At 30.8% G+C, this 25,121-nt stretch overlaps 1 protein-coding gene across 1 annotated transcript in view; it reads left to right on the top strand.

Annotated features, from left to right (window-relative positions):
* LOC113375319 (leucine-rich repeat and immunoglobulin-like domain-containing nogo receptor-interacting protein 3) overlaps positions 1–25,121 on the top strand; it is a 341,130-nt gene that overhangs the window by 277,868 nt on the left and 38,141 nt on the right. The gene's annotated exons all lie outside the window — the stretch shown is intronic.

The following is a 25,121-nucleotide window of genomic DNA, read 5'->3' as shown; positions in this document are numbered from 1 at the left end:
TATTGAAGTATTACTCTGACGAAGGTGTACACAATAAAATATAATAAATATAAAAGTAAATTATGTTAAAAAAGCAATTCTACAAGAGATAAATTAAATAAATAGTTATTCCAACTCTGCTTTTGCATATTTCTGATGAAATACCCGATCTAGGTTATGTACAGTGTTATCTCTTTGAAAAATGTACCCATGAAATTTATATTTTGAATTGGTTGAATAATGTAGCTATTCATTTGCTTTAAAAAGACATTGCTCTAGGTTGCCTCTTGGCTGTCCCATTTTTCTTTGGCTATGAGGTAAAAAGGACCAAGTAACACATTGTTAAAAAACAGAAAATAAACACATTTATACAATGATCAATTAGCTGGAAGTTTTACTGAACATAGTCAAATAGTTGTTCGTTTGATATATGTGTTATTTATCGTGATATAATTAGTTTGGTTTCACAATATAATTGCTCAAAGTCAAATTGGATCTCTGTGCCTCGATCTACCGTACATGTTTTTTTTATTACAATATGTATTAGTTAAATTTTAAATTAGTTTGATGCTTAATACATATTTTAGACATTCATTATAGATATTGTTCTTATCTATCAAAATTTAAACAAAAATGCTATAACTAGTCACATGTGCAAATGCTTTTTGGTTGAGCACATCAATTGCTAATTTATTTATTTATTTATTATAATAAATAAATAAATTAGTAATTGATGTGCTCAAACAAAAAGCTAATTTATTATTTATATTTTTGTTTAAAAATTAATAGTAGATGCATTATGATACTCCACACCAATTTTATACTTATTTATCTATGCTGCACACATACACATAGGCAAAAATATTGTAAACTAAAGATTTTTTAAATATTATTAGTTTAATGATGAACATCATTAAATGTAGTGTTTAAAATAGCTACTGTGTCCATATGACGAGAATTTTACATAATTGAATTAAAATTCAATTCAATTCAAAGTCTATCTATGCATATTAAAGTTCAAAAATTCAAGTTCATAATTTTTATTTAAGAATTTATTGGGTTTTGTTAAATAAACACTAGTTAACGATATTGGATTCTACTAATACGTTCACTACATCTGCAACCTATCGACAATCAAACACCATTCGGCAGCGATCGCATGCAACCTCCAACCCCCATACCTTTGGCAGGGTCTCGTTCACGTGTTCTTGGCCTTTTTGATCTTCACGCAGAATTCATTGAACACAACAAATGTCGTAATTTGGCCATAAATCTTCGTGAACGCATAACGACACTTTTGGCTTGCCATCAAACGCTTAACACGCGCTCATAAAGATCGAAAAGTGCTGGTGGCGGTGGCGCTGCAGGGAATCGACTTGTTAAGGGTAGTCTATAGTCGATATTGCGGGCCGCCCACTTTCTGCAAGATTAAACTACTCCCGAGCTGCACGTATGCATTTCAGGAAAACATTCCGAGATCGTAAACCGGTGTACGTCTGATAAATTATTATAATTCATTTGCTTTTGCCTCTGTTTAGTTTTATATAGCACCCCAAGTTCTTAGGAACAAGACTTTTCAATGCATTATTAAATTCTATAATAGTAATTATGTATTTATGAGCTTGACGAATATCAAACAAATTATTGTGAGTTTGTCTAAAAACATTTAAGTAATTTTTCATAGCTATAACATGGTTTTTGGTAGTGCATTTTACTCAAAATCAGTCCAGATGTTTGTTGTACGCGCAAGCTTCTATTTGCGAGACAGAAACATTTGAACTGAATGTGAGCGAAATGGGTTAGCCATTATCGTGTTATTTTTAGTTTTTTTTCTCAATTTTTATATAATGAAACTATCAAATATTTTACAATTTTACAATTCTGATTAAATGCGCCTATTTTGGATGAAACTTGCCAACACACTTCAGTATATTCTTTTGTAAAAAGAGGGTTTCTCAAATTTGACTAATTTTGAAAATATAAAATTCATTTAATTTACTTGTAGCAGTTGTGTAATTTTTTACTGTGTTTCTGTAAATATTATCAACGGTTGTGTATATAAAGTTTAAATGAACAAAATTAATAAAAAACAACCACAATAACCGAAAAATTGTTACAGTTTGACCAAAGCTCTAGGTTGCACTTAAAAGCTCATAATTTTCAAACTACAAGGAATAATTTTTTTCTCTTTTTTTTCATGATAGTTACGATTAATGCTATCACCCTGTCACGTTGACTTTTGATAAACCTTATATATGTATTAACCAAGAACTTAAATATAATCTCACCTGGTGACTAAAAATGTAGCCTAATAATATAGAATACTAAAAATTGAAAAAAAATATGAACACGAAAATAAACAAAAATACAGAAGAAAAAATCATAATTTTCAAACATGGGTAAATTTATAAGAAAAATATAGATCATTCATATATAAATTTCAAATTAAACTATATTTTGTTACAAGGAACAAGGACTTTGAACTCGTTAATAAACTAATTTTCAATTCCTACGTATTAGTTGATAAGCATACTATTTTTATTGGTATAATATTTTCTTTATTTAATACAATGAAATATTCAATATATCTGCACTTTGATAGCTTAAAACATACAGTCATTGAATCGCAAATAAAGCTTCTAATTTATGATAATAAATAATACGTGATTTTATAATAATATAAATTACATATAATAATATTTAGGAAATTAGAAGTGAGTTTACTATTAGAACAAAAATTTAATATTTTGTTAATTCACGCTAATGTTGGTTCTAAATAAAATATGTTAGACAATAAAAAAAGGTATAGACTACTTCGGAAACGAGGAAATTCTCACGTCATTTACATAAGCAAAATAGCAACTGCAGAAAATAATGAGAAGGATTTCACTGGGGATGTGCGACTTATTGCATAACTACAAATTTACATGGCTAGGCAGGAAGCGGATGTTCAGTGAGGCCAACAAACATTGGAAATGCCCGTAGTCGGAAAAATATAATACATACGCGTAAAAAACTGTTTCCGTTACTTGCAAATTCATTTCCTTGCTTGCTTAAAATTGCAGTATTTTTTGAGGATGCAGCGCTGCGTTTAACAAACTGGAAATAAAATTTGCTTGTATCAACTATTATAAGGTAGAAAGTTATTTCTTTTTTTTAACAGGAGATTTAATTGTATTTTTACGCACATCTTTATACATGAATTGCATCATCGTTAAATATTTTGAAAGCTTATGAAAAATCTTATTTGATTATAAGCAGTGGGTTTTCGTGTTATTGATTTGGTCATATAGAGTAAAGCGGGGCTTAAAGGTCTATGGGTGAACTTAAGATTTTTTTAACAAGAATATTTGAAAGAAGAGGGAAAAAGATTTTTAACCAGCTATCACCTTGATTCTGACGACGTTGCTTTCGGAAAATAAACGGCAATGTTTAAAAATTTGTTGTTAGTTTTTTTTGGTTGTAAGCACAGTTGTTTTTATTATATTTAATCGTTTCATAAGATATGTTGTTAATTTTAAGTTAGATTGAACTGTTTTTTATATAACCTATATAAAAGCTTACCGATTGAACATTTACCTTGGCAAAGAAGTAAACAATAACAATGCACCTTTTATTTTCCTTTAAATTTAAAAATAATACATTTGACCTATTGTCCTTTGGCCGTCCCGTTTTACCCCGCCTATGGGGTAAAAAGGACGAGCTGACAAATTTTTGAAAAACAGCGATGCATTTTTTCTACAATGATGAATCTGGAAGTTTTACTGAACATAGTCAGACAGTTGTTTGTCTAATATATGCTATTTATTGTGATATATTTGGTTTAGTTTTCACAATATAATTGCTCAAAGTCAAATTTGACTTGTGTTTCTTGCCCTACCATATAAAGGTGAAAATTATATTCAAGTTCAAAATTATATCTGTTGATAGTACGTTAATGTCAAAATGTATTGCAAATTTTCGGTATGCCAATTTTTATTTCGCAGGTGCATCACGTTTTGGAATACCGGTTGATACGAACGTGAGATGAAAATTCAATAGTTTAGTTTTTAAATTCAACTGTTTATGATCACTTGAACTTCTTCTGTACGATCCCAGATTGAAATTTCAAAAATTTAATTTTTAATTAAAAATGTTTCATAAGTATGGCAAAATCGATACTCTATGATCTTTTAGAACTAATATTAATTATATTAATGAGTTGTACATAGAAGAAACAAATAATTATGTACCACAACGTTGTTCGTAACTCATTATAATAGGACAGAAAGCATACGTATTGCCATAGGGCTTCTCTTGTACATATATTTAAAATGAGTCTTTTTACGTTTGTACATATATCATTAAGGGGGTTTCAAACAAACATACAATTTTATCATTTTATGGTTTCATTTTCACCCAGTACCCTATAACATATCTCATTACCGTTGAAAAAGGTATTGTCCAGTGTCGTTTTTGTCGAATGAGGGCCGATGGTGTCCCCGTAATTCCCTCATGTATCGACCAAGTAATTCAGACTGCGTCTAGATGAGGGGAACCGCTGATCATTCCACTTACAGTCACGGAATCCAATTTTCGTCCTCCCATAAGTCGCCGAGAAATTTCTTAGCTCCTGCAGCTTTAGGATGATACGGCACGAGATTGTGCCATGGATATGGCAATACTCTCATTGCGTTCATCAGTGTTCCCTTTGTCTTTGAGACTTTCAGCCTGCCCTAGGGCCATTGGAATTCGAATCATTTGGTGTATGTCTTTTGTAATTGCATTTACATATTTTATCTTTTTTTTTCAATTGTTTGATGATCGTTCTTGTTGCAATTAATTGATCACTGGAATGCTTTGTAATGGTTTGTCATTGTCATTGTCTTACTTATACTGATTTAATAAAAAAAACTTAATGCTCTCGGAACACATACACTGATCATTATATTTCATATACTTAATTTTATGCTATTGTCTATATATTTTTTAAAATTTATTAGCTGAATTTATTAGATGGATCTAATAATTCTGGTTTTATTTCAATTTATAATCATAAATTTGTTTCTGTTTAGTGGTTTCAAACTATCATTCGATAGTAAACTGAAAAGCATCTAAATTAAGTTACTGAGTTTTCACAATATCTTAGATTATATATAATATTTAAATTGCATTTACCTCATTCTAAAATATTTGTTCATGATTAATAAAAAAATCTAATATAAACGATATGGTCTCTTTGGCAAAGAAGTTACAATAAGGAAATTTGAATTGTTACCTGCTTTATGTAAAACATATTTTCAAATTCACATACAGATTACTGAGTGTTAATGATAAAACTCTGTTTATTTTCGAATTTAATATTTCTATGCTTTGTATTTTGCTATGATATGATTTAAAATAATTTACCACATCATATTAATTAAATAATACAAATTATATAAGCAGATTCCACAAATAAATTTTGAAATAACACTCTATTCATTTTCGGTAATTACGTGATTGAATATTGTGATTAATTAGTGTGATAGAATTTCGACTAATTTGTACTTAAATTATATATATATATATATATATATATATATATATATATATATATATATATATATATAATAAAACATTCTAAATAAATTAATGTTTATTATCTAATTATATAACCAAATCAAGATTCAGATATTAAAATAATTGTACACAAATTAATTGTGGCTAACGGCCAGGCGCATTTAATTCTTGAATCTTTGAATAACTATTTATTCAGTTTGTACTTTTTACCCTATGCACGTGTAAGCTTTTATAGAGGTTATATAAAAAAGGTTTAATCTAACTTAAAATAAACAATACATTTTATAAAACAATTGAATAACGTATACTTAAACTATACAACAGTGCTAGAAAAACTAACAAAGAAAGAAAATACTTCTGTTGTGGTTTTTTTATTTTTTTTTTATTTATCTATACATTTCCAAATCTCAGTACATTTATATATATATCCATATCTCAGTCAGGCAGGGGTGCCTAGTATAAGAGATTATGGATTGCTTTATACATTATCGATCATTGCCGTTTATCTCCCAATAGCAACTTGGTAAAAATCAAGGTGATGGCTGGTTATATGTCTATTTCCCTCTACTTTCAAATATTGTTATTAAAAAATTCTTAATTTTACTTGTTTTTGAGATATCGATGGTGGACTTATTTACCCATGGACCTTAAATCCTAGCTCTACCCTATAGGACAATACATAGTATGCGGTCAAGAATATTAAGAGATGAATGAAATAACCATATTTCGCACAAAGAGGAAAATCCATTAACATTATTTTCGGTAATTTAGTATTATGGGCACATATATGTTTTTTCGTAATTAAATTTTGATTGCGGTTGGCGTACGGTCGGGCGCATTTAATCCTTGAATCAAATATGCCATAGTAACGATTGCTTTGACACTGCCCAAAGCGAATACGGTGTCGCCATAATCGCATCAGAGTACTTATTATTGTATAGAGAACCCACGAGCAACTACCCCTGGGCCGCGCAAGGATATTATGATGTAATCCAGTAAGGCAAGAGCAACTAATGCGCCGCCCGCTCTGCCGCCCAGAATACACTTCTAACGTTGCTGTTTCTGTAAGTTCCGGCGGTTCGAGCAAATGGGAATGGCATTGGGGCAGACGAAAGCTGTACGAAATATAATAAATAATCTACATTTAACGGCAATTATGTGTGGCACATTAGTGAATTTAACTGAAATTAATAGAATAATAATTCAAATTTTCAAACCATCAGAATGATTACTGAATTTTAGTTACCAGTGAGTAGTAATCACATCAGGACGCAAGAAAAGGTTTTTTCCTTCAAATATTCCCAATTAAATTCTTTTATTTTGGGCTTTTTATTCTAAGGAATTCTTGGTATATAGAGTAGATTTACCAGATCCGCACGTAGAAAGGACCACCACCATTTATTCAAAAACAAGTAAAGCACAGATTTTTTTAACGGTATTGTTTCAAAAGATGTTTAACCAGTCATTACGTGAATTCGTTATCAGAAGATAAACAGCCAAGTATCAATATTCTTAACAAAAATATTTTGTTTCGTTGGTAGCTTTTTTGGTTTTGAGCTCTTTTATTTAGTTTATGATACATAAATTTAAGTTTTATTTACTTTTTCATAAGATACCAGATAAAGGTTATATACGGTTTAATCTGCATATCGTTGTATGAAATTTTTTAGTAAAGTAGCTGAAACATTTTTATAATTTAGTGAACGTAGTTTGATAGTTGTTTGTTTGATACGTGTTAGGTATTGTGATTTTTATTCAGACAGTATAATTATTGAAAGTCAAATTGGTCCTTTGTCCTCTGCCCTACCCTATATATATATATATATCTATATATATATATATATATATATATATATATATATAAATATATATAAGTCGGGTTTTCCTTCTTTTCCTTCGTTGGAAAGGTCTTGGGCACCGCAAGGTTTATAGCTAAGAACATTAGTGGTGCATGGCATTGTTCCTTAATGCAAATTGCTGGAACTTCACGCACCGTAATTAAAAATTGGAGTACTGAAAATAATCAATAATTGTTTTAAATAATTTCAAATAGATTTAATTACAAATATATAAAAATAAGTCGAGTTTTCCTTCCTGACCATATAACTCCAGAACACACGAACCGATTTAGACTATTTTGCATTCGTTAGAAAGGTCTCGGGCTCCGCAAGGTTTATAGCTAAGAACATTAGTGGTGCATGGCATCGTGCCTTAATGCAAATTGCTAGAACTTTACGCACCGTAATTAAAAATTCGAGTAATGACATTAGTGAGAATTTTAAGAATTGTGCTTGGTTAAGTCAACGATTAAGTCGGCAATTCTTGCCGCAAGCAATAATGATGTACACGCACTGAATTACACAATTCAATAAAATTTGCTGGCGATTTGGTGACATACCAATGATTCCGACTGGTCTTCAGTTTGACTTCAAACGATTGCAATTTCCATTTTGTCTTCCGAGTTCCAGTTCAAATATAAAACAAACAAAAAATTTCTTCATTTTTCTCACGAAACCATCCGGTGGCGAAACGGAGTTCGTCGGGTTTGCTAGTATATATATATATATATATATATATATATATATATATATATTTTTCTAGTCGGGTTTGCTAGTGTATATATATATATATATATATATATACAATTGTAAGGTGAGCGTAGATGCATGTGTGTTTGCATTTTGCAATGTTTGCATATAATTGATTTATTCTGAACACAAAGTCAAATAAAGTGAATCAATTAAAAATTCGCGTGAGTCTTTTTGGACAATTTATCACGGACGTCAGCCAGGAAGGCAGAAAAAAGTAATGAAAGCACAAGCGCTCTTCTCTTTGCATTTATACAGATCGCGCGTGCAGCATTTCAACGTCAACTCGGGGTCGCGAATGAGATAAAAAGAGCTCCATTGCATTGTTGAAATCACGGTCATTTGTGAAAAACGCAGTTGCGTGATAATGGGACCTGTCGGACTCCTCTAAGTGCTCCTCATCATTACTCTTATCTTTTTTATCTGTCCCACTGTCTCTTCAACAATGGAGTCCACCGGAAGATCTTTTCTCGCCTGAGCGAACGTACCGTCGGCGTCGCGCTGCCAATAACCGATATCACTTCTGGTAAGTGGCTTCGCACTCGATTCACTCTATACCGGGGCGTGTGCTCTGCGGACTTCGCAGGCCCATCGACGCTGGAAAGTGCCTTTCTCGCAATTATTTATATTTAGAATAATTTCGAGCATTTATGTAGAAAACCCCCAGAAACAATTAGATGGTGAAAACGTTTTCTGCGATCAGTTTTCCTTCCAGTTCGCTTGCTCTTTTCAAATTATATGCACTTGACTGAAACGCCAACATGAAAAATGTTCTATTCATAACTTATTTTTCAAAATTTTCTCGGGAGTGCATTCTGCTAATTTAAAGGAAAAGTTTTGGGGTGAATGTATCATAAAACGTAATGTATTGTTATTTTTAACTTCCCGTAGGGTATTAACTTCCCGTAGGGTAAGTTATTGTAATGGGCCGAAAATCAAAATTGAAAATTTTTACATTTCTCCACGTTTTGAAGGTTTCTGAACATTTTGGCATACCTCAGAAAAAATGGATGTGTGTGTGTATGTATGTATGGATACAAATTTCCAGTCACGTTTTCGGGCGCACGGATAAGCCGATTTGAATGGTTCAAAAACATTCGATTTCTATTGATAGGGAGAAGTGCTGATTAGTTTTTGGCAAAAGCAGGTCCAGCCATTTTGAAGATACGGAGCAAAGAGTGCAGAAAATAGAAAACGAGTTTTTGAGAGAACGAAGTATCCGATTTGAATGATATAAAAAAACATTCAATTAGTAATGAATGGGAGAAGTGCTTATTAATTTTTGGCAAAAGGAGGCCGAGCCATTTCGGAGATACGGAGCTAAATATGTAAAAAATGGCAGTTTTTGAGAAAACTAAGCTTCCGATTTAAATGATTCAAAGAACTTTCTGCTTGTCTTAACAAAATAATTGATTTTGGAAAAAAAAATTTTGTTTCAACTTTTTTTTTCAAAAAAAATTTTTTTTGTATATCAAAAATAATTCAGATTTTATTTTTAATTCTGACTATAGTTCTAATATACTTTAAAAAAATAATTTCAACTTTGCAATTCAGTTTATATAATTCTTATAAATATTAGACAATGTTACAATATTAATAATAATCTATTTCAAAACATTCAGTATTCCTCGAACATTTCGTTACGGTACGGGAAGTTCCAGCAATTTGCCTTAAGGCACGATGCCATACACCCCACTAGTTTTAAGTTAATTTCAACAGTTTTTTATATAACCGCTATAAAAACTTACACGTGGGTAGGGTGAAAAGGACCAACTGAACCTTAACTCAGCCAAGGGCAATAAAAAATTAGTAAATAAAATAGCAAATTAAGTTAACAAAAGCAATATTGCAATAGATTAAGACATTGGATCTGTTTCCCCGCCTGGCCGCCTCAAATTTTTAAAAAACAGCAAAATAGACACACTTCTACAATAGTTAGATAGTTGCTTGTTTGATATGTGTTTGATTTATTGTGATATAATTGGTTTGGTTTTCACAATACAATTGCTCAAAGTCAAATTAAAACTTTTTGCACCGCCCTACCCTATATAAAACACAAATGTAAAGAAATTTTAATAGACATCAAGCTACCTTGAAGTTTGTTACTACATCTAGATGTGTTGGAACTTTTTTTAACCGAATCGCAGAAAAAGCAGAGAAATTGCAATAGCGGCCGTTCAGTCGCGTATGTCGACTTTTACGGTGTTCCAAGTCAGGTTTCGGGCGTTATAAATTCAAGCAATTTTCTTATCTGTCCGACGACGGTACGGGATCGTACAGACTCCGCAGTGACACAATGGACACGTGCTAATATCGAAAATAACATCAGTCAGAGTGCGGCGACCGGAGGAGGGCGATCGCGCTAGTAAATCGACACCATTATTCCAACATCCCCGAGATTACGTCAGAGGCCGTGGATGTATAGATAAGTTCAAATAAGTCAAGCATTGTTTGAAGTGAATATGGGAATATTGCCGGCAATCGATTATATCCGACAGGGCTTGATGAGAGCCCTTGTTCGCGGACTGAAAATCTGACGCTGATAATATTGAAAATGATTTATTATCTGATAGAATCTTACGCTCATCGTTGAAAATGAACTGTTTTAATTATGAAGCGCGTATCTTTATTGACGGAAATTATGAAATGGTGTAAAAATTCAATGGAAAATAGTTCCTAAATTCATACACTTTTTCGTGCAATATACAATGCGTTAGATGTATTTCTTGATGGTCATTAACACCACTTTATACATTTTTGAGAACTCTTCACCTTTAAATATTTCAAATAAATTGAATACAGTTGCGTTTTATAAAGTTGGTATGAAAAACTAGCAATGCTGTTTTAATTATAAATAATAATTTTATTTGCAGATTGAATAGCATCAGCATTTATTGTATTTTATTTTACAAAAATGATTACCACTTTTCAAATAAATGATTTAAATATGGAATATCATAAAAATATATCTGTTCATATAACTTATTAACTTCCCGTATGGTAACCAGGAAAAAAAGTTAAAGAAATGTCATTTCGCGGTCAGAAATGATTATTAGGCATATGCACACGAAATTATCACGTATTTTATAGAATTTTGAATTTTTTTTTTGAACAGCAATCAGAACCTTACGTCCTATGAGCTGTTGGGCTGAAACTTTTCCTTACTTTGTATTTTTTTTTTTTTAGATGGTAACCCAATGGTTAATCCATCTATATTTGATGATTTTGTTATTAGAATTAATCTAATAGGGCTGACATTTTATTGGTGCAGCAATGCCGGGCAAGGGCTATTTTCACTTGGAAACATATTGCTATATATATTTTTAAGTGAAAATCGTTGTCACTGCTACCTGACAACAGGCTGCTCGAAGTGGGTATCGAACCCGGAACCTCTGAAACAAGTCCCGTCGCTCTTAACCGCTTACATACGACCATTTTTTTTTTTTTTTTTGAATAATGAATACTTTTGTTTCCAATGCGGAACCCAATGCCGTACTAATTTTTATGTTTCTTTGAGTTTTCTTATATAGTTCAAACAAATTTTTTTTCTCGATATTTTAGAGTAGACTTTTAGTTTCAAAATTTACAAATTATTCAAAATATATACAAAAATTTTCAAAGGTCGATTTTCTACGAAATTTTAAAGCTTTTGAAGCGGGAGCTTTTTGCGGAACGGGAAGCTTTAGCAATTTGCCTAAGGCACGATGGCATGCACTACTAGTAATATAATTAAAATTATGGCTTTTAAATAAATGTGAAAACCAAATATTCATTTTTTTTTCGAAGCAGATTTTCAAATTCAAAGGCTATACATTGATATAATATGCACACTGAAAAGTAGATATATTACCTGCAAATTGCACCGACTTTATTTATTCTCCGGGGCTTGCCTTTTTTTTATTAGGTACCAATTTTGTATGGTGCTGAATAGGAAGCATTCGCTTTTACACTGAATCTATATTTTACGTTGCGGACGCGAATAGTTCGGTGTGAGGAATAGAATCACGGTACACCTCAGCCGACAAGCAATCCCTTTTCCTTACAATTCATTCGGATAAGAAGGAATGTTTCCGGCGTCCCTGTCTGCTGATCAGAGTATTGCGACATCCTTAATCGCACCCGCTTTCGACTCGCCCGAGGCGATATTTTCTATAGATAGAAAAATTCTATAACGACATATAGACCTCTTAGTACTCATTCGATTATTTTATTGAAGTTCATTTTATATTATGCTTCGTATATTAATAAAAGATAATTATATGTTATTCTTCCAGTCGTATGATTCAAAACCGTTACTCGTCTTCATCTTATGATTATTTATGAGATCAAATTGTCAGCATTATATGATTATAATTTAATTACATTGTATGAATTATATAAGCAAATAAATTATACACATATATTTTTATTTTAATGCAGTTTATTACACTTCTTTTTCAATAGATTTATGTAGGGTAGGGCGGGGCACAAAGGTTCAATTTATCTAAAACAAACAAAAGGTTCAACAAATAACTATCAGACTATGTTCAGTAGAATCAAGGTGTTAGCTTAACTTTTACCCACTACTTTCAAATATTGTTTGTCAAAATTTTTTTGACTTTACTTGTTTTTGATATATGAGTGGTGGACTTTTTTACTCGCGGACTTTTAAGCCTCTCTCTACCCTTTTCCATAGATTAATAGTGTTACTATTATTTATAGCAATATAATAATACTCAAAAATACTTAAATCAATTTATTTAAATTGCATAAATATTTTTTCAATCTAGTGTATTAAAATTTATTCATTATTATAATAAATCTTTTTGCAAATAATTTAATATAATTTTTTTTGTTACAGGTAAGAAGACGCTTATTATGGTAACCTACTATAGTTCCTGTTGTGAGTATATTGACTAAATCATTAAAGACATAATTAAAATAATATTACCTTTAACTGAATTAGTTTATATGAACTTACGTCAAGGATTCTAAAATAAATCAGGTGGGATACGGATTCTGACAAAATCAGTTTTCAATATATGGCTGTCATAGTTTGAGAGGAATATCTAGAAAATATTTACAACTTGAAAAACCGAAAAATATCTCTTATTTAAATAATATTATTATTGATTTTAAAAATTTAGTTTTCCTCAATATTGCATTATTTTATAAAATTTGAGGTTAAAAATTTCTACTTAATCACTTCCAAAAACGTTTGTAAATGAGTGCTTTTGATATTAATAATAATTTAGCAAATGTTTTCAAATTTCTATATCTTTATTTCTCATGATACAAATTATATAACAATTGATATACTTACGCCAAGTAATTAAGTTTCTTAATTTGTAAGTTTTTTTTATTTTAATTTAAATATTTTGTAATGTACATGGAATAGCTAACTTGATTTGACTATATGAACAAAATTTTCAATGTCAAGTATAAGAATTATGATTTATAGGGTTGAGTTTATTGATTAAGTATTTCATAGTAAAACACAATTAAAACAAGGAGTAAGTGTCATAATGTCTTAAAATAAGCCGCCGATATCTAAAAATCATTCAGTTGAACAACAATAATTGATATATTTTTGAAGGTTGATAAAAGAGGTTTTATTGTTAATAACGAAGAAACGGTTCGACAGATCAATATGCAAAGCTAATGCACGCGAGTAATTTAATTTTTGGACTTAATCAAATTTTTGAATCGTATTTTTACCAGTTTCTGTTATGATTCTTTGACGAAACTAGGTTCTCCTTCAGGAGAATAACTAAGTACACAACTGCAATGTTAACATACGAAGCATTTGATAAGGTTCATGTGATGTGTACTGATAATAATCTTGAGCTAATCTTGTTATACCTCAATACCGGAAATTACATATACAAGCGCTTATCATCCCTGTAACTAATCTTTTAGCTCAAACTGCTTTGAGTACATATTCAACTATCAATATTTAGCTAGCAAAATATAACTTTTTAATCTGATTTTCATCAACTTTAATACTCATCTAATATATACCAAGTTACAAAGTGTTGAAAGTTTACTAGGAGAGTCATATTTTAAAGCCGGTTTCCAGTATATAAATTTAATCTACTTAATTATTTAATCATACAAGTTTTAATATATAAACTTTAACATTTTATGATACTTGGTCAATAGTTTATATAGGTACACATTAATTTAAATACATAAGTTTTAATGTATAAACAAAGGTTTAAAATATAAAAGAAATTGTATAAAGTTAAAATGGAAAAGAATCGTATAAGAATAAATTAGATCGGAAATTTTCTAAATAAAAATTACGGGAGACAATTATATTCAGTTGTGAAGTTTTTAAATAAAATTGGGCGAAAAAAGTAATAATTTTTTTAACTGAAAATATATTAAATTTTTTACAATACCCAAGATCGTTGATTAACTGAATGAATTAGAAAATTATATGTTATTGTCTTCTTGCTAATGAATTTAATAATATAAGTTTACCAACCAATTGATTAACTTTTGCACAAAAAAAAAACCCAAGATCGTTGATTAACTGAATGAATTAGAAAATTATATGTTATTGTCTTCTTGCTAATAAAAATAAGTACTAAGGAAATAATGAATTGAATAATATAAGTTTACCAACCAATTGATTAACTTTTGAACAGAATTTCGAAAAATTTTAAACCAATTTCTCTCAAAATATTTTATTCATTACTTATTAATATTATTCTGTAAGAAAGTCACTAGTCGGTGTTTTCCTCATGTTGTTTTAGGGACCTGTTCATTGATGTTCGTAATTATTTTAATTAAAATCATTTAACTTATGCTAGTATTTTCCAACAATTTAATTGCAATAATCAGGTGTTTAGTGGAATTTTGATTAGTTATTCAATTTTAGTCAATTTCGGGCAGAACGACACATATACAATGGAAAATATGACATAGTACACTATTTCCCAAGCATTACAGGGCCAAGATTAAAAAAAATCAAAACCTGTAAATTGTGATTGTCTTTTAACTTCTACACCAAGTATGCAATAAATAATTGCTAAAAACAGATCAAAAGATTCACCGGTAAAATGAAGAGACTTGCATTTGTTGCAAAACCCTATTTTTTTTGTTCTGATCCCGGGGAACATTATTTACTATGTATGACTTGTACCCCTTGGGTTTATGCTTCATGTGCTAATATCCCAAAGAGGACGAAACGACTTATTTCTGAATTGCTTTCATGAAAATTAGCATCTCAGTATGTTCTTACCCTGTATATCAATTTGTCCGTACTATATGGACAAAATGGTTTTTGTAATTGGTTGCATTTTTCCTTAATAAATATGTCACTATAGTTCTTACTTTATTAAAATACTATCTTATTGGTAGTCAATGAACCAAATATGAGTAAAAACGATTGAGACTGGTTATAATATCATTCAATAAATAAATATCATTAAGAAACACGATCATGTTATTTTATCCGCGTTTCCCCTACAATTCAATATTGAATGTGTGAATCAGCAATTTGGATTAATATGCATAGTATCAATATATGTGATTCTAGTAGCAATACTATAATCAGATATAGGAATATAATCGAATATAGAAACTAGGAACCCCGTCAGTTCTTAGTTAGACGTCGTCCGCCCTCTGTTTATGTTTTCCATTGATTGTTACAAGCAGTGCAGGCAAAGAAAATGGCATGCTTTTTCCCTCGTAGCTCGTAGCTCTTACCTGTTTGTAGCTTGTTATTCGGACGGCACATTCTTGCCGAGGTGAGACGCTGATCCGGGAAGGGATCTACGTTGATGGCATTAAGGTTGTAACACGTACCGCACATCACGTCATAAAGGAGGGAATTGCGCGTGTAGGCCTAGAGCGTGTTTATTGTTAATTCCCAGTTTAACTTACACCGACTTTTATAGTATACCCTTTTCATTACTCAGCACTTTATACGTACGCTTTTCAATATTGCGTTCAAGTGGACGTAACTTGTCCTATTTTTACAACGATTTTTTGTCATTAAATTGTCCTTCGGGATTTTCATTCATATTTTTTATATAGCATTTTACAAATAAGCTTATGGTATATATAGATACATTTTTTTATATATAATCTTTTATAGAGCATGAACTTATTACGATTACATATTTACAATTGAAGACGTTGCAATTATTTTGAATATGTCGTAATTTTTTGAAGTATAACAAAAACTTGTGCTATTTGTGATTTTTTTATTGTTTTATACTTTCGGGTATGTTCATATATTACCATTTGAAGATGCTGCTATATCATTCTACAAATGAGCTTTTGGTATTGTTCGTCAGTTTTTAGGATGCGCCGCACATCAATATCTGCAAAAAAAACAACTTAGGGATCGTTCAAATATTACGTAAGCAGATTTATTACAAATATTTACCCCCCCCCCATCCCCCTTGTCAGCCAAAGTAAGCAAAGCTCTTACCCCCTACCCCCATGCTTACGTAAACATTTTGCAATTAATGTAAAAAAATAAAAATACTACCTATGACGTAATCATCATCCAGACTCCCCTGCCCCCCATGTCAACCCAAAATAAGCAAATCAACAACCCCCCCGGCCCCCTATAGTGCTTACGTAATACTTAAACGGCCCCTTATGGTCATATATTAAGAATTGAGATACATTATAATTATAGGGTATAATGGGGCACAAAGATCCATTTAACATTAAGTAATTATACTGTCTAAATCAAATAAACTACATCTCAACACATAATGCGTATTAAATAAGCAACTATCGAACTATATGCAATAAAATTACCAGTTAATTCCTAATTATAGAAATGATTTTTTTTACTGTTTTCCTAAAACATTTTATTTGTCTCTTTTTACCCTATAGTCTGCGCAAAAAATGACAGCCAGATTCTATGTTTTACTTTTAAGATAGGGATTTTGCGAAATAATAGCTACATTATTTAGCCAATGCAAAATATTAAATTCATGGGCATATTTTTTAAAAGATAAACTTGATCTGGTACTTCATTAGAAGTATTTATCAGCAGAGTTGGAATAACTATTAATATAATTTATCTTTCGTAAAATAGCTTTTTTCATCCGAATTTTCATTTTTTTACTATTATTTATCAATCTTTGCCAGGGTAACGGCTCAGTTGGTCTCTTTTACCCCACCCACATGTAAACTATTATATATGTTATATAAAAATATCTGTTCAATCTAATTTAAAATTAACAATTTCTCTTATAAAACAAATAAATAACGTGTATTTAAAAATTATATTAGGGTCTCGTAAACTAAGCAATAGTGCTCATAACCAAAAAAACTAAGAACGAAAGAAAATATTTTTGTTATAGATTTTCAAACATGGCTAAAGAGATGGCTGATTACACATCTTTTTCCCTCTAGTTTCAAATATTGTTGTTAAAAAAAAATTAACTTTACTTGTTTTTGAGATATTGGAGGTGGACTTTTCTATTATATATTATATATTATAAATATTATATATAATGAAGTACACAGTAATTAAAGGTACATAATGAGACAGAGTTATCAAAATATTACATCTAGCTATAATAATAAAAAACTAAGTACAACCCTATCTTATACAGAAAAATAATGCAGATCTTTCGTAATTTATCATAGCATGATAAAGAATATTTGTGCAGAATCAAAAAGAATAAAATGTGAGCTTATTGAGCTAGCTAAGCTTATTTCGAAATTTACAGAGAATAATCATTGTTCACGATGATATTTATGAGATGACAGGTCATTCTGAAATGATTTATTGCCTGCCAGGCGGCGGAGAATGTTATACACCTTTCTTGACATTCATATTTTCAACTAGATATGATATTCGTTTATGGATAAATTATTGATAAATATCAATTTCGTAACAAATTGTGAAGTAATATTTGCAGACGTCATAAGAATTATTTATATGATTCATGGATAATGAATTATTTTATAAAATCAAAATTATACTTTGCTTTTATATTCAAATGCAATAGAATTTCATACAATATAATATTATAATATTTATTTAACACATTTTTTGAAATACTAAGACACGTATATCAATTCACCGCAAAAAATGTACGCATTATGAAACACTGAATCTTTTCTGAAATACATAGAGTAGAAAAACCAGAAGCGACTTTTTGGAACTAATAACATTGCCAGGATAGTAAGTCTCATATAGAAAAAAAATGTATTGTGATTATGTGGTTTGTTTCTAGTGCTTCTCATGAAATATTTGAGTTAATATGTAACCATTGTGAATTGAAGAACAAAATAAATATTTACCAATTTATTACAATAAATAGTAAGTCTCAAGAGTGCTTTATTTTATGTTAAAGACGCGTCATATTTTATAGAAGGGTTGATCGTCAATTTTAGAATGTATGTGTGCATTTGATTCAGAACCTTGCTTCGTTTCAGTACCCATGCTTCCCAAATTTTTATATACTTCATTCTTATCGTCTCTCAGCATCTCGAAACGATGTCTTAAAAGATGAAAAAGCTGTAGTTCAAAAATGTGCTGATTCGCTTACTGTTCCCTTTTTTGCTTAAACTCTTGTTTCCACCCTCCACCTGAGTATTTAACGAGGTTGTTATTTCGGAACAGAAAAGTGCACAGTTTATCTTCATTTGTTTTCCCAAAGTGGAAACGCGGGAGTCGTTCGCGAACGAGGCGGGTTGGTGGACTGAGCTGCGGGTTATCGTAAAATAAGGAATCACGTCCGCAATGATGCGCGCACGGTGACGTAATAAAAAATGAATACGCACAGTAGAACACGTATTAAGTCAGAGGCTCCCAAAATGGATCGATTAGGCTGATTTAATGCTCTTTCATAAGGATTAGATATATTTGCGCTAGTCTTGATAGTACACTATTTCGATGTGTATTTCGTAAAATGTACCTATTTGTTTACAAAGAACAGTTACATAGTAGTGGACGATTTTTTTGACTGTCACAACCGTCCGAGGGATTGGGTACGGTTGTGCCAGGGTACGTTAGTGACAGTCGTCATAACAGCTAATCTATGCTGATTTTGAGCTAGGATTCAAAGGGAGAAATATGAAGTATGTTTGTTCGAACAAGTTTCCATTATTGTATTGAGTCATCGCCCTGCATCGACACGATCTGTAGACCGCATTGCTTTTAAGTCAAGAGTAAGTTTTTTTGTTCGATTTCTTTTAATAATAACCGTTACTTATATACAGACAGATCATTTTATTTGTTATTTTGCTGTAAGTTGAACATTAGTAGTTAATAACAAGTTTTGTTTTATGTGATATGCATATGTTGTTGTTGGATATGTATTTCTTGTCCTTTTCGGGTGAAGATTAAACAGATAAAAAAATCTAACTTAACTAATAAATCAAAACAAAATTTGTAAGACAATATATGGAAGAGAATAAGACTGGAGAATTCAGTACAAGAAAACAAGAGGTTTTATAAAAATTTCTTGCTTCAAAACTTCTGTTTTGTTTTATATTGTTATATTATATTCATAAGATTTGTTTAAATCATTATATTGTGTTTTGTATTGCATATTGCTGACAACAAAAGTCGTTATAAACTATTTAGGTGTTTGTAGGTATTTCCTAACCAATTTTTGCTTGTCACAACCGTCCCCCGGGTGTTGGGTGCCACTCGCCCTTTCTTTGTATGATTCGATTATATGATAAATCCATCGTATTTAAGGAAAGCATTTTAGTATTTTCACGTAGACATATGTTCCATTTAATTTACCATTGCTATTACCATTTAATTTAAACTGGTAAATTAACAAAATTATTGCTGATCAAAAAAGTGGCACAATCGTACGTGTCAGCGTTCGAATTTACTTCGTGCTTGAATATGTTATGACATTTTTGTTGTATGCAGAAACTTTTATTTTACATTTATTGAATTTACGTAATATCGATTTGAACATTATTTTTACCAATAATATTATAGCTAAAAAAATAATGCATTTTTTAAATACCGCAGAATAAACATAACAAAATAGCATAATTTGTGTTATATGTTATAGTAGTATACATAGTGTTATAATATTGAGTTGTATGTCACTGCAATATATATTATTACATACAATCGCTTGTCTTAGGATTTGGCTTCCAACGGATACTCTGTCCATGCGGAGGTTCCTTCACAGTTTCTAGGCTAATACATAGATGATCCATCATTCACTGTATTAGTGATCAGAAGTCCATGAAATGTACTTAACTAGTATGTTACGGTTGTGCATTTACGTAGGGGATAACCAAATCGCCACATATATAGTCCTTCGTCGATATACTGCTGTCGTAGCGATTTTGTAGGTTGATATTTTTAAACACCAGTAATTGGATATTAGAGTTTTAGTCACCTGTGATTGGTTATATTTTTTCAGTATTATCTCGTTTGTGCTATCTTTGGATTTTTAGTAATTATGTTTATAATATTGTCTTCTAAATATAACCAAAATATATTTTCGACATCATTGACAATTATACCGTTTTCATGACGTGTTCGTCATGATCAATATTATAATATTTACTCATTCTGAAGGGATTCAAAATTTATTTTTGTCTTTAGTCCTTTGCTATCAAAGATATTATGTTAATAGTATCAATAAACTTTGACCACCTTGGCTAATAACACAGGTTTACAAAAAAAGTTGTCTGTATTGGATTGAGTATGTGACATGTGTTTTCCAATGTAGTTTTGACCGCCCAACACGAATATGAAGTCAAATTGGGGGTCAAATGGAAAACAATTAAAAAAAATGAAAAACCGACAAAATCTCCGAACTTTTCTGGACCTTTTTACTTTAAATTGGTTTCAGTTAAACCGTGTGTGTCGGTAAATATTTGGCTATTTTCTGATAGCCAAACATCCACTGTGGATCCACAAATCGACAAACGGTTTTTTTACTTCTAAAAAATAAAATTTAATCTAAAAATTTAGGATATTTTATACGAATAAGAATGGTTTTTCTAAAAGATTACTCAGGGATAAATTTCATACTATAAAATTTTTATAGAATTGGACTATTTGAACTATTTGTGGAAACTGTTCTCTTAGCCATTTGAATATCTTGCTTAGTAACTCTATTGTAGTAGCAAGTGTTGAAATTCATAGATATAGATAGTTAGTTAATGCATCAATTAAAGTATTATGTAATTTGTCATATGGTTAATTTCAATATTGCAAGACCAATAGAGAACACTTTACTATCGAATCCTATAGTCAATGATATATTTATAATATGAAAAAAATTATTTGTGCAAAGTACAATAAGTTCTGGACAAATTTCCCTAAGAAAGTGAATGTTATCATAGTAGTGTTGACTATGTACTTGCTGATTTCCCTTATTTTCGGAGGACCGAGCATATTTTTTTCTCGCAAAGTGGTAACTAGTGAAAAAAGTTTTGAAGTCTATAAGCCAGCGGACGGACTGACCAAAGGACTTGGGCGAAACAAAACTGGATTTGTGCAGAATAGCCCTGTGTCGTCGCTCTCCTCAATCCCGTCGCGATAGAAAAAGACGCCAGGATAGTTGTAGATAAATAAGTTGAGTGATCCCGAGGGAATTGAATTATGGAGGCGCGTCTCTCTGTGTGTATATCTCGTAAACGTTTTTTCGGCAATTTCTTTCCGCGCCGCTATTGGACCCGCAACGAGTTGTGTTTGCAGGCTCCTTTGTCGATGATTGAATGCGTCCGTAAAAAATACGTGCGTGTTATTTATTGTGATAAAAGGGGCACGTGTCGCTCCAAGCACGATGTCCGACAATCGTAACATTTTCTTTCATTTCCTATCATTTGTGCCATTCAAGACGTTTTGCTGCCGATGATGGGCGGAAATGCATGTGGATGAATGAAATGTGCGATAATGAATACATTCTTGTCCAGATAATTTAATGATTTTTTTACCGGTTTTTCGATCTCTGCACAAGAAACGAAATATATCACATGGGTTAGACTTTTCTTCAACTTTTTTTATTAATTTTGTCTCAATTTGTGATACGACAATATTGTATTTTTAAAGTAATTCAGTTCTATATTAAATGTTCTCAATTCTATTCTTTATAAATATTTATTTTACTATTTCAATAATTTTTGTCGGAAAATTGCACATTGTTTTCTATCTTGCATATTATATATGTGAGAGCATATTTCCTAATTGGCGGTTAATTGTTATCTTACATTAATATGGGAATAAGAACTTTAATTTTATGAAATAACAATTTTAGTTACGATTTTGATTGAAACAAACTACAAAATTACTATATTTTCTTGGCGAATTACTATATTTTCTTGCATGCTTGATACTGAAGCATTTGCTCTAATAATACGAAACAAGCATTTAATTACTATATGAATGAATGTAAAATGTTCTAGAAATTTTGTTATTACAATTAATTTTCATATTTTTTTATTAATTGAACAGCTATCAGAACTTAAGGGTTCTATAAGCTGTTGTGATGATATGACTTATATTTCCAAGCTCGGTGAACGCACTTATATTTCCAAGAGAAAACCGATATTATTACTGCTTTACATCAGTCTGCCCGAGGTTGGTATCAAACCTGGGACTTCTGATTAAATCGATTTTCCTTAACCACTAATCATTTTTTTATATATGTTAGTATATAATAAATTTTGCGTCTTTTAGAACACCTTTTTTACATACAAGTGTTCCCAGTTTTTTAGGAAATGGTTTACTTCGAAATTTTATATCTTCAAACGTGATTTTTAACCATTAATTTTTTTCTATTAAGAAATATCGAATACATTTTTAAATTGCTCATTAGGAGCCGCAAGTCGGTTAGCACTGATACAACGTATGAAAATATTTTCATGTGTATTCTAATTATTTTATGACTCACTATCATATCAATGTTGTAAATAAATTATGCGCGTAATTTTTTAGGGAATTATAGAATATATTTTATCAACATTAAATTGTTATTAACAGAATTCCTATATTGTTAAAATTTATTTAATTCGAAAATTTGATAATATTTCATATATATTTCCTATGCTTTTTAATTGGATTATATAATCGGTAATTGCGCAATTATTAACTTCCGTGGCATAACAATTTTTTATCGTTATTGCAAATTATAAAACCGTCATAGCATAATCACCATGAATATTGTATATATATACATATATATATATATACGAGGTCTGTTCAAAAAGTACCCGGAATTTTCGTTTTTTCAAAAAAATATTTATTTATTCGTCTACATTAATGTGGTCCCCTTCAAAGTAGTCCCCCCCAGATATAATACACTTATGCCAGCGTTTTTTCCAATTTTCGAAGCACCCTTGATATTCACTTTTTGATATGTCCTTGAGCACTCTCAGCGATTTTCTTCAATCGAGGAAAACCGCCGTCCTTTCATGGGTCTCTTCAACTTTGGGAATAGGAAAAAGTCACACGGAGCCATATCTGGTGAATTTTTGCACTTTGCAACACTTTATTTCATTTTTTACGCAAAATTTAATACAAATTCTTTGACTTTTCAATTCTTCCATTGTAAAAATCGCCGAGCTCAGAAAAACACGTCGAACCTTAGCGACTACCACAGACAAAGTAAACAGTGAATATAGCTGAAAATTTCATCATACTTTAGGGGCATGTATACCAACACAATAAAAAAAAAAATTTGACAATCAGACACTCCAGACCCGCGAAATTTAATTATTAGTAATTCCGGGTACTTTTTGAACACACCATATATATATACCACATATATATATATGTGTGTGTGTGTGTGTGTGTGTATATGTATTGTTTTGTATATAACTCCTAATAGTAACTTATATATTTGTTCTGGTATATATTTTAGGTTTACGTATATTATGTATACGTATGACTTTTGCATATAAATAATGTCTGCGTATCTAATAAATAAAGCGCCGTATAATTTTTAATATAATTAAATTCCGATAATTAAAATGCATGTGGATGTAATTTTCCCATAAATAACAAAAGTTGTCAGTACTTCGGCGCTTTCGTAGTACGCTGTAGGGATATCCTCGTAGCAAATGATTTACGCTCCGTTGTGACCTTTGGCGTAGCCGCTACCTAAATGACCCTTCCAGCCCAGCGGGACTATTATCTGGCCTATTTATCTAGGTATCTATTCAATCGTCACCTTTATCGATGTCAATGTTGTTGCCATAATAAATATATTACACTGGGACGAGACCCAACATATAATGCATTATTAAGCATATCGATAATAAGATATTATCGGGGGCCCGGTGGTAAACATCACCGGCAGAAGTATTTGCGTAGGCTAATCACTCCAAACTGAACGCTTATTGATTTGACTAGCTCTTGTAACGGAAACTAATTTACTTAGATACCATCGTTTGTACGTTTCGAACATTTGATTCATGTCCTTGTAAACGTAATTGAAATGTGTGTTGTAGTACACTTCACCTGGATTCGAATTACGCAAATAAATGATAACAATTTTCAATTATATTCATTGTAAGTTAAACAATGCATTGCATCTATTTTACACTCATGGAGCAATACATATTTGCAATTATCAACATAATTGCTTAAGTATTCAATTATTCATAATCATTTCTGAAACAGTTGATTGAATTTGAACCAAAAACCAATGAGCTTACCTTATTATTAATACGGCTCGAATGTTATTTCAATACCACTAATGGCCGATTTCATAGTTATTGACAAGAAGTGCTAGAGATATCAAAAAAACATTGTTTCAATATTATTATTATTTTAATAAATGAGCAAAGCGCAGTGTAATGTTTAAGTCGACGTAGCAAAAACTAGTTCCGGAAGTTTGATTGAATTGCGCTCTATCTGAAAGACAATATAAAGAGCCAAAACTTTCAGAGAATTGTTTTTTATTAATTTGGAACAATTTGAGTCCTTGGAAGCAAGGAAATTTGAAAATGTCTATATTAAGGACCACCCTAATATATATACATATATATATATATATATATATATATATATATATATATGGCGATGTCCATTTTCAATTGAAAATATAGATAAAAAAAATATGT

This window comes from Ctenocephalides felis, unplaced genomic scaffold, assembly GCF_003426905.1.
Source record: "Ctenocephalides felis isolate EL2017-DRISC unplaced genomic scaffold, ASM342690v1 CF-g0.4_SCAFFOLD_01886, whole genome shotgun sequence".
NCBI classification, from domain to species: domain Eukaryota; kingdom Metazoa; phylum Arthropoda; class Insecta; order Siphonaptera; family Pulicidae; genus Ctenocephalides; species Ctenocephalides felis.
This window is presented reverse-complemented; position numbering and strand designations above follow the sequence as displayed.